Source organism: Falco cherrug, chromosome 3, assembly GCF_023634085.1.
Source record: "Falco cherrug isolate bFalChe1 chromosome 3, bFalChe1.pri, whole genome shotgun sequence".
Taxonomy (NCBI): Eukaryota; Metazoa; Chordata; class Aves; order Falconiformes; family Falconidae; genus Falco; species Falco cherrug.
The window spans coordinates 88,081,528-88,093,761 of record NC_073699.1 but is presented as its reverse complement, the minus strand read 5'-3'; the positions used below and the strand labels follow the sequence as shown (position 1 = coordinate 88,093,761).

The 12,234-nt window shown below is 46.0% G+C and overlaps 1 long non-coding RNA gene across 1 annotated transcript in view; it reads left to right on the top strand.

Moving 5' to 3' along the window:
• The window catches only part of LOC129735725 (uncharacterized), a 69,393-nt gene that overhangs the window by 36,870 nt on the left and 20,289 nt on the right, over positions 1 to 12,234 (top strand). The window lies entirely within an intron of this gene.

Sequence of the window (12,234 nt, the reverse complement as noted above, 5' to 3'; positions counted from 1 at the left end):
ACAAGTGTTTAACTGAAATGAAAAAAACCAACCTCTAAACATGCTCTGTGTGTTTATAAAATTTCCCAAAACAGTACATGTAACCATTACTGCTCATGTGAGTGAAGAATACCACACAGTGTCTCATCATCCGGGCATCCTGTTCCCGTGGGAAGGGAAAAGACAGAGGAAAATGGAAAAATTCCTGCAACATAAGGATACCAGCCACCTGGACTGAACAATGTGTCCTAGGTGGTCTTGGGAAGGTTACTTAAACACAGCAGAATTGGCATGGAGCTGCTCTGAGCTGCTCCAGAAAGCCTGGGAAGGGAGTGCCTGGGGACAACTCCTGTGACAGTCCCCTTGCGTCTGCTGGCATGCCAGATGCTGCTGTGGGAAGGAAGCCAAGGCCGGGGATTCCCAACCAGTTGCTCTGTATGGGGCTGATGACAGCCAACATGATACGGAACTTGTTGGTGCAGAGCAGGCTTGGGGTTGCTGGAGTAGCCCAGCTTTAGGATCCCACCCCAGTGTAGGAAGAGCTGGATTCCAATTCACTGACACTGGGTGCACTGGTGTGAGTAATAGTGGATGAGAAGATAGGGGAGAATGACTGTAACACAGACATAAAGGCAGAGCAAAGCTTGTGAGAAATTGGATAGACTGGGAGGACTGGGAGTGAAGTTCAAAAGTAAAATCAAACACTTAGCCATGACCTGCCTCCCAATTTGGGCCCTTCATTTAACCATGTGCCTGCCGTGGCCCTGCACCCTTCCCCACACAGACGTATAGGTTTTTAAAATGTGAAACTTAGGTCAAAATCTTACTCCACATTCAGTGCTGAGTGCTCTAGGACCAGTCACAGCCCAATAGAGCTACTCTTAGGGCACAGAAGGCATATGTTGTAATGGCACAAGTGACAGTCCACCACTTTGCCTTACAGGAATGAGCCAGAAAATAGCAAATGTTTGAGCAATTCCTTGCTCCAACAATTCTGCTGCTCCAACAAATCAATCTTTGGAGAGAAGGATCAGTGCTGATGATTGGCCCAGGAAAAATTAACTGTGTATGTTAATTATAATTAGTATCTTATATATCATGTATACTCCAGCTGGGAAGAGCTGTAAAAGCCTGGAAAGATGGGAGGTGCCCAGGCTAAATGGGAGGCCTGTTCTGGTGTAATGGCCAGAAAGGTGTAAGGCCAGTCCTGCCTGGTGCTGAATGTCCTCTGTTTCTGCTGCAGGCAAAAGGGATGAGCCACTTCCTAGAGTGAGGCCCAAGTGTGTAAAAAGAGCCTGCAGGCTATTTATGCCTGCTTCCCAGCAGCTTTATCTTTTCTCCAGTTGCTGGAAAGACCTCAGGCAGGCTGTTTCCTGTGATTTTATGCACCGCTACCTGGGCAAAGACCCCCCTGGAGAGCCATTAAGTCATATTTAATCTGTGAAAATTTTTGCTGATGGTAGGGGGAAAAAAAATTGCACCTTGCCATGTATGAGAAAGAAATTTTGTCCTTGAAGGGACTGGACAGAGAATAAGGAGATGTCCTTCCCCTTTGAGCTTGCATTACAAAGCTAACCTGCGCAGAAGTGGTCTTGTGTTTTTGACCTGCTCATGCCATCTGGTAGTGCCTATGCTGCTGGCTGTTTTCCCACCACAAATACATGTCATAGGAAGGGGAAACTCCACAAACCCCTTAAGGTGACCCTTGGATGTGGTGTAGATAAGCTCCTGACATCTTTCACTAGAGACTGCATGCAAAGATTGTGCCTCAGTTTCCCTCTCGCATTCACACCACACTTCCCTACTGTATCTGTGGCCTCACTCTCATCTCCCTGTCTCTTCAGAGTTTGTACCCTTGTGGTAGAGGTCTTCAAGTCTTCTCCCCATCCACATTGAAGTGTTTCTTTCTCTCATCACATACAAATGTATGAACACATCATTGCACAGTCTTGTCCCTTTTGGACTTACGGTGCATTTATTCTCACTGCTGCTTAGGGTGTTTGTATTGTCAAGTGTTCAGCTGGGTACTCAGCTCTCTCAGACCCCAGGGCAATGGATCAAGAGTGCTCTTTTTCTTGCTAAGTCAGTCACCAATTCCACCACCTTGCTAGAGCTGCAAGTGGGAAGGACTTCGAGCAATAGCCCAGAACAGACCCAAATCCCTCCACTGAAATCCTCCCTGGCTGCTAGTGGGTGCTGGATTGGGGTCTGTGTGATAGCTGATTTGCATCACATATCAGGAATTTACTGGTGTATTAAACAGCCCACAGGCTCCTCCTGCCTGGCACAGATGAGAGGACTTCCCTGCCTGCAGCTGTCTTTGCTAGGCTCCTTGCCCTGTTTTTCCATCACATAGTTGCAACTACAAATCCACACTTCTCATTGCCACCCATACTTGCTCTGTATGCTTCTGTGCAGGTATCCTACCCTGTTCTGTGTGGCTTTCCCTTTGGACCCTCCAGCTCCCTCACTCAGCATTGCTGACAAATGACCCTCCAGGATACTCTTGGCAAAACCAATTGATTTTTCTTGCCCCCTCAGGAGCTTGCAGCACAAATGGCTGCTCTATTGATTGTGAAACTTAAGTTACAAATAGCATGTCCACATCCCCTGTACTGGCATTTGCTGCTGCTGGTATTAAACATGGCAACTGTAGAACCAATATGCAGAGAAAACTCCCCCTGCCCCTCCAATCCTTGTGGGCTTGGAAGACCTACACACATGGCTGCCAAATGCAGAGTACGTGGGCTTTGCTTAGCAGGTCTGGCCAGGCAGTGTAGGAGCTGAAAGGAAGGCAAAAATGTTAAGGATACGCATTGGTGCTGGCAGACTTGGAGTTGTGGGTGGTGTGTAGAGAAGCACCATGCTCCCATGGTCTTTGAGCATCAGCCGTGTCCCTCGGTCCATCTGTATTACACACACACACACACTCCATCTGCTCCAGTGTAAAGAAGGGGTTTAACCTACATTAAATCAACTGATGGGCTAACAGCCCTCTGTCCCCCATCCCCAACTTCCTCTGATGTCCCTACCTGGAAAAGGCAGCTGAGAAATCTGAAGAAGCTCAGCAAATAACCACCAGAAAGGCTGACCCTGGGAGCATGCCTCATAGGAAAAGACAGAGTAATTTAATTATTTTTGGAGTGCAGGAATGGAGTACTGTTTACAAATACCTTTGCTGGGATAAAAAAAGTCTGGCATCTGGGGGTGTAGTAATCTGTTAGACAGAGCAAATATCTGCAGCTTGGAATGTAAAGACAAAGAAGGTGCTTTATCTTCTCTAAACCTTAAAGAGACATTAGAGAAAAACTACAGGCTTTTCTGAAAAGGGGGCTCCAGTTTAAATGGGTTGATCCTGGGATGACTGGGTGAGGCTTTCTCATCTCTGTGTGCAGTAACTTTAGAAAGAAGTGCTGCCAGCTTCCAAGTCCTTCCAGTCTTGGAAAGCAACAGGGCTGTTGCGCCTGGTTTGATATTGCATAGTTTAATATACTCTACAGTGGCTGTTGAAACATCTGCAGGCCTGGTATAGTGTTAGCAATGGCAGAACTGTTAGGATTGTGTAGATAAACCATCCAATCGTTTGCTTTAATTATGACAATACAAATCTGTTTGGTTTATGCAGTGTTTGTCATAAGATGAAGCATGGTTACCAAAATTATCATGTAGACTAGTCTGTATATAATAGCAGGCCAAGAGGTTAGAAGAGGAAGGGTTTCCGGGTTGGGTAGGAGGCACAAAATAAAGCTACCAGATAAACAAGCCATAAGTTCTGTCAAGAACCTATCAACAAATTCCCACCACATGCTCTGCAAATGGGCAGCTGTGCAGAGAAGTCCGTCTGAACCGGCGTCTTGAGCACTGCTGTGTTTTCCAAGCGATGCTGGCAGGATGACATTTCCAACTCTAAATAATATCAATCAAGAGAGGCCTGCCCTGGGAAGCCAGGATTTGGGCAGTCTCTGAACTATCTGAAACGTCAGTGTTGAACACTGGGCTTTAGTCTAGGCTTCTATCTAATGAACTTTATAAATGAATTTACAGGGGTCCTTCTCTGGCTGGAGAAATGCTGCCTGTGAGATCAAAAGAAGGATGAGCCAATGGCTGGGCTCTGGCCCAAGGCTTTCATGCTTTATGGCAATATGGACTTCCCCTGGGCAAGTCTCTTGGGAGAATCTGTTTAACTGACCTGCCACGGTCTCCACTTTTCTCTGTCTGTAGAGACAAACACTTCTAGGCCTGTTTTAGAGACCTCTTTTGGAGGAGGTGGAAGTAAAGCTACTCTGAGAAAAACCTTCCCTGTTATTTTGCTCCTGGGTGTTTTGACCACATAGAGGGCATGCTGCTTTATGGTCACATCAGGAAAGTCCTGTTCGTTCCCTACTGAGGGAGAAAAAACAAGCCAAGGGGTCTTCTGCAAGGGAGAGAGGCAAGGCCTTCAGGACACCCCCAAGAATACCTCTTTTGGGGCTAGACCTCTGACTAGTGCTTGGGTTTTGGCTGTTCCTACTAGGAAGACCAAAGGTGACATGGTTTGAGGACATATCTTTGGATCAGAGCTCTTGACTGATATTTTGACAAAATGAAACCTCTTCTGGCAGATCTACACAGTCAGGGAGCATTGTACATCTCTACATGTAAGAAAGTCAGCTGGTGCTTGAACATACTTCTCTCCATGACCCAATGAGAAACAAACTCTAGATCACATTCGTCCACTGAGGCATGACTCCACAGCCCATTCTGACCACTACCCACATTTATCTTTCAATGAGCAGCTGCAAGATCTCCAGAAAGCTCTCCTGAAGTGACCCCTTTCCCTCCTTACAAAAGGCCTACATGCTGTACCACACCTACTCAATCACATCTTGTAGTCAAGAGTGCTCAACAAACATGAGCTCTTCATGTCCTATTCAGCCCTTTTGTTGCAGATGGAGTCATGCATTTCGCTCATAAGAGAGAAGCAACAACATGCTTCATTGCTATAGAACAATGAGTTAACAACGTTCAATGGTAAATGTGACAGTGGTTTAACAAGATTTGATGGCAAGGTACACTCAATTAATTACTGTATGGAGGACAGGGTCAGACAAATTGTCAGGGACACCCTCCTCTCAAGTTATGAGGCTCAGAAAGGAGCCCCTTGCTTCCTAAACTTATCAGAGGGAGTGTAGATGCAGCTGCATCCAGTCCTAGTCCTAGACTTGGTCAATGGTTTACGTCTAAAGGGTTTTATGTGCAAACACTTAGCTAAGATGTCAAAGTTTAGCATGCTATTAATTACTTATTGAGGATCTGTTGTGGTAAGGAATCTCTCAGCCTCAAGGAGTGTAAGGGGCCCTTTCTGAGAAAAGTCTTTGTTCATTGTCTGGGTGCCAGGCTGCAGAGTAGTTAAACCTTAAAATGTAGTGAGGAAACAACTCACACTCAATCTGGCTCTCTGAGCTCACCTGCAAACCAGTTCTGTGCACACCTGTCTGCAATGAGGGGCTGCCCAAAGCCCCCCACAGCTTAAATCCTGATCTGGGAAGAAGAGAGCTCCTCAGGTGAGCGTGGAGGGAGTAAACAGCTCGGTGGAGTGTGAACTGGCTGCAAAGGGGCTTTGCTGCACGTAGGCACATCCTGGGGCAAAACTTGGGTGGAAGTGATTGCATATAACCAGCACTTATGTTTGCAATGAAGGATCTCACATGGGGTCTGTGCCTTTGTATACCACAAAGGAGTAACTTTGAGAGGCATCTCTCCTCAATGGGAGATCCTAGCGTGCACGCTGCTGCTGTGCAGGAGAGCTCAACAGGCACTGGGCTGTCCACTATTTATGGAGTAAGATGATTGACTTAGAGTCATATTTGCATACCAGCAAGACATCTGGGTCACCACTCCAGACAGCCTTTAGCTACCATCTGTTGCCATCCACCCCCAAAGTGCAGAGTAAGCTGGATACAGCCATCAACCTCCACTGGCGGTTATGGCTTAAGTGGGGGGTCAGGGGGAGCACACTGTCACAGCTTTTACAGTAGCTACAAGTCAGATGTGTGACCTGAGGGAACTGGAATGGGTGGGTGATAGGCCTGGAAGGAGGCAGGTAAAGAGATTTCTTTGTCCAGCTCAAACTTAGTCAAAAGGACATAACATCAAGAGTGATAGGGGACATGCTTGTCCATGTTGTCTCTTTGTTTCATCTCTCCTTGTGGTCCTAAGCATGTTTCATTTTTTTAGTGGGCTGTTGCCAAGATGGCCTTACATTGTCAAGCTAATGAAGAAAGCAGACCAGCAAGGGCTGCCAGTTATTTAATGTCATGCTATTAATGGAACTTAAACTGAACATTTATGGTAAATATTTACCTTTGCTTTCCTCTGGCCAGGTGTTGACAGATGATGGACAGTGGTCTTCCTTTCAATATGAAGACTTGGGTTTATTAAGGCAAATACAAGAAGGGGAAGGAGCTGGGAGAGGGCTACTTACCTACTTACATTCTCATTGGGATGGTAGAAGCTCCTCGCTGTGAGCTTTCACTGAGATTGCTGTGAGATGAACAAGGGCTTTCTCTTACTCTCCTACATGGAAACTCAGCTTTATTTCACTGACAGGCTCTTTCTTATTGCACAGGCAGCTGGAAAGGAGAACCTCAGTCCCGAGTTGGACTGTTAGCTCTACATACAGCCATGAAGGAAAAGCAAAATCACTTGTGTTAGAACTAAAACCCATACCTAAATTAATCCAATTTCTGACAATGTAGTCAAGCATCCTGAAGAAGGATAGTTTCATGAACTAAGACCCTGATATACTGCCAGCATTGTCAGATTATAAAATCACTTAGAGAATCTCACATCTCTGTCAGGGAAGTTTTGGTGCTTTTTGCAGCATCTTCTGGTTATACAGGAGGGACGGAGTGAAGTCTAAGCAAATCCAGCTCTTTGCCCACAGTAAAGGACTCTGTCCAATGTTCTCTTCCCAGCTTGGTATGGGACTGTTGTGTAAATGATTACATGGACAGCCAGCAGTCAGCAGAGGAAAACATCACCCTGCACATCTTAGAGAGCAGCTGACTTGTGGCTACACACCCTGTGATGGCAAAAAACCAGGATGGCAGGACTTAGGACTTCAGTTAAGGCCTAGAGACGTGGCAACATACAAGGTCAAGGTCCTGCAGGAAAGGTAGCAGGGGTGGACCAGACCAGGGTCATGATGAAAAGGAATTTCAAGAGGGAAAGAGGGGATCAGAGAGACAGGACATATGTGAATATTGCAGTGGATATTTCTCCCATGCATCCCTATTAGGTCCTAATAGCTGAACCACAAAGCACTGAAATACTGCAGTGATCAAACATTTCTTGTGCTTGGGGACATGCTGCAGTCTCCCAGTCTGCCTCTGCCTGGCATGCCCTGCAGAACATGGGATGTGTGCTGTGATGTGACATTTCAGGTAGCACCATCTAGCATAAGCATCACCCAACACTTCCCATGTCACTCCTGCTCATCACGTAGCCAAAATACACAATAGATGCTGCTTCTAGGCCATGAGCACACACCCCGTGCCAGATCCCCTCCTGTACCCCCTGAACCCTACTCCCAAGCGTAGAGGGATAAAGGCCCTCTTCCTTTTTCCCAGCAGACAGGAGACCTTACTGTCTTCTGCAGCAAGAGCACAAAGGATGTGGGGAGATCACTCTTGTCCCTTTTCTGGGCCTCACTATGGGAAGGGGATAAAGTGCTCTGCTTTTAGGCTTTTTCTTCCTAAAACGGGAGTCTTCCAGCTCTGATCCAAGCACTGGAATCCTCCCCAGAGCTCCTGTTTTGGGACTAATGATGCCCAGAAGGAGAAAAGCAAGCCAAGCCCTCACTTGTTTTTGTGTGTCATCCTTTGCTGGATATCAGGTCCCTGTGTCCCCTGGCTGCTTTCCCCTGCGTTAGCTTCCTCATCCTGGCTCTCACCAGCCCTCCCTTCTGTGGAGCTCTACTTACTGTTTAACCCATTGGCTCCCTTCCTTTCTGTTCTCAGTTACTACTTTGTCTGGGACTCTGGTTTGTCTGCAATGTCTTCCTCATCTTCCCCTGTCCCGGAGCAGCTGTGGGGATCAGACTTACCTTCACCTCCCAAATTGTTGCCCAGAGCCACTCCTTCCCTTACACCTGGAAGGAGGCAGCTGACAGGTACAGAATAGGCAGGATGGCAGGCCCATGTTTCTTCAGCGCTAATGCAGGTGACCTGTGCTGACAGCCCTAACATGGGCAATTCCACTTTCCTCAGCCTTACTGGAAGTTGAGCCTACACCTGCTAACAGTACTTACTAATGCTGATTAGGCTGACTGATAAGACTCTTGTGCACACATCTGAGCAGCAGAAAAACCCAGAGGGACAAGGAAGGAAGAAACTGCCATTGCATGTTGCTGTGCTGTTTCGTCTTTGCAGTTATCAAGACAGTTGTGGAGGGAGGGCAGAGCTTGCTCAGAGCCCAGGAGGAAGCTAGCCTGGCAGATAACCCCATGTGTGGAGTCAGGGGCTTCCTTTCTGGTGCTGAATTTCAGCTTTGCTGGGCCCAGATACATTTGCATTATGAGCGGGGGCTGGCTATTCTGCACCTCTGCCTTGCTACAGGTTTCTGGGCTGTAATAGGAAATGCCTTGCAAAGACAGAAGTGCTTTGAAACATGGACTGTGCTGGATGCAATGCAGATGAGACATACAGAAGGAAGAGAAAGAAGCTAAACTTTATTCCTGGGTACACATCTCCTGGCATGCCAAAAGACTGCAGACATCTGTGAGTTGTGACGCAGGCAGGCAAGCTCATGATTAGCAGAGATCTTTTGTCACCAGACTGGCTGAGATCCCAAAAAAAGACTGGTGAGATTTTTCACAATCTTTTTTTGCTAGCCTCTGGGCAGCTGGTAGCAGAGGATATTTCTAAGTCACTTTATAGGATTTTAGATGCACAAGAGAGCCACAGCACATCAAAGTGGAATGAATGCTGTAATTCCTATGAAAGGTCAGGGCTCTTTACAGAGCTCTTTATTACTGTTAAGCTCTTTAGGGAATGCTGTATTCTGTCTACCGCAGACTTGGTGGTGGTAGTATGATGTGCAATACCCATCCATCCCTATTATTATTATTTCAGCCTCTAGGGAATGATGAAGAACCTTAAAGGCTGTTAAGTGCTTGAATTTGAAATCATTGGGAATTTGGCATCTAAATATTCAAATACACTGCTTAAAAGCTTTCCCTGTAAAAGCTGACTTGTATGTGCTTTACTTTAGTGGTCACTGCATGTATTTAATGATGCATTTAATGTAATAGAGTTACTCACATAGCCCTTGGAGGCTTCCCTATTGTGTCATGTGTGGCTGTTTTCATCAGAGAAAGGGCAGGCTGGGGTAGGAACAGGACTATTGCAAATCCCTGTTGGTGATCATTAAGAGGCAACCCAAGGAGATACCCTGTGCAGAGGGATGGTGCCGATCAAGGGGTAAAACACCTCATCCCAATCTCCAGAAACACAGAGAACTGAGGGAGGCTTCAGAAGCAATGCCAACTGGCAGGTGGAAGGCCCCCACCAAAACTGTGCCATTTGGGACAGTATTTTTGATGATGGCTGAGTTTATGGTTCTGATTTTCACCTTTGTGCCTTCAGCGGAAATGGATGACTTGAAACAGCACAGAAGTTTAGCAAGCGCTGCACCCTGAGGAAAAATGTGCGAACAATATGGATTAAACACAGAGCACAAAAAGTCACTGAAAAAGTGGGCTAGTTTGTGAATAATTCAGCTTCTTTCAAATTTTTGGAGACTTTTCTTGATAAAAGACCAGACCCTGTTTTGGAACTGGTATAAAATGAAGGACCACTGAAAGCTCTGGGTAAGGCAATAAGCAATACCAAATTAAAAAGAACTATCCAGGCTCAGTTGGCTTTTATGGGGAGTGAATAATACACTGACAGTAAAGGGAATTCAGACTACTACAAGTTAAGTTTACAGTAGAAAGACAGAGCTTCAACTGAAACTCTGTTTAGGAACTTAAAAATCTAGAGAAACTAATCTTAGGGATTTTATACGGACCTCAAGTGAACAACTGTATTGAGAAAGATGTTAAGATATTTCTGTATGTGGCAAAAATACTTCTGATAGCAAAAGAAAGGGAGGTGTGAAGCTGTAGCTTGTTGGAATGAAGAAACTAAAATAAGCTATGCACTGAGCCTGTATTTTTCCTTCTGTTTCTCTGAAGTAGTCTTAGCAAGAGACATTACTGTTAACAGTTCTGTATACGTGACACACATTTTCATTACAAACAGCTTAGATGGCATGGAAAGGTCTGAGAATGTGTTGTAGGTCAGTGGACACGAGGTTTTGGGGTTTGCAGGGAAGTGCAGACCTTTGAAGCATAAAATATTTCCTCCAGATGAGGGGCTGGTAGAAAACGGTGGCAGAAACATGAAGTGGTGAGCCTAGCTGGGAAATCAAAGCTAATTCATGTGTGCTGATGCATCATTTAACAGAGAGCTTCCAAGAAGGTGGTGTTGGCTGTTAGGTGCCTATGACAGTGATTTACAGATCAATAATGAAATAGATGAGGCAGAAGGAAAACACAGGGCAATTTGGCCCTGGGGAGGCTCACCATGTTTATGGCTGTATCTAAAATGGGAAACAATGACCATGACAACACTCTTACATCCCATGTGATAGTGGTACAGTGTTGGTGGCCCTCATCACAACCTCTTGTAAGGAAAATCCTCCTCAAAGGAATAGAGCTCCCAGAAAAAGGGCACTAAGTCAGCTGTATTGCTTGGGAAAGCTTCAAAGGGGTCACACACCTGGCAATGGCAGTTGCTGAGCCCCAGGATGATCAAGAGCCTGAGTTAATGGGAGCAACTGCAGCTGACAGTGTCATGCTGATGTTCTGGGTGGGACTTGTAGATCCCTGCACTATCTGACTGAACACTGCCCGTTTGTAGATTGCAGATACATAATTCTATTTCAGGCACAGGACTCAGCCACCCAAGTAGAACTGAATGCTCTGGCATACCTGAAGGTAGGACTATCGGGACAGTGCCAGACTTGCAGGAGAACCACAGCCTTGTGCAGTAGGAGCTGGAAGTGTGGCAGCACCCCATCATGCCTACCATGACACTAGGCACTGGTCTATTGGCAACTGAGTCCTTCCCTTTGGGGACTTTGGTCCTGATGAAGATGCATGCATTAGTGTCTCCATGTGCAGGTGGTGTCTGGGCGCCCTGTATATCCCTGGAGATCTAGGCAACATGGAGGCCATGGTCACTCAGCTGGGAGGCCTCTGCTTCCATGAATCCCTCTCCATGGACTCCACTGCCTGGAACAGGAACTGGGACATCCTGTGCTCCTAGGGACAACTATACTCATCTCTGGGTAGACCCCTGTATTGCAGTGTTGTTGACTGTTCAGTGTTTATTGCCAATGAATTTGTCAGGGGAAATATATAAATTTATGTTGCAAGAGGCAAACTTCCAAACTCAGTTGCAAGAGGCAGTTTGAAGCACTGGTTATGTTGTGTTCCTGTGAAATGAAGATGGCTGTCCCATGGTCAGACCCTGGGGAAGCAGAGTGCTCTAGGATGCTGTAGCTTGGACCAACAGTAAAGCCTGCTGTTCTGAATGGTAACACTAGTGAGTGCCAGGAAAAGCTGTTCACTAGACTTGATGAATTCACAGTAACCTTCCAGCTGCAAGGGCAGTAGACCTGTGAGTGAGGAGATACGGAGCAATAACAACAGCTATTGATGTTCAAGCTGCAGGTTTTGCTTTTTTTTCTAGGATATTTTTTTTGTATTTGCATTGCTTAATTGGTACAATGTGATCTAAACCATCTACCCACCAATGTGGACAGAATTTTGTGGCATCCTTAGCCTCACACACCTTTTAAACATGGCTCTTAAATCATCCTAGTGACTTTGTACTGGGTTGAATGTTAACCTAGATGCCTAAGGTGGATTTTTTTTCTGTCCATGGAAGCATCAGCATTTAAGTGACTGAGTGGATGGACTGACGGTGGGAGTTAGAATAGCAAGCCCTGAATTTACAACATGCCAGGAAGGAAAATCAAACGATAGTAGAACATCATAGTCTCGTTCTGCTTTTTATATTGGATGTTCTTCAGGGAGATCAAGCAGAACAGAATAGCAGAGTTTGCTGGAAAGAATGTTCATTTTCACAGCTTTTTTGTATGCTCATCTGCAGTTTATGAGATCCAAATGCAGGTGGAACATATCCCTGACCTCTCCCCAAGAATGTA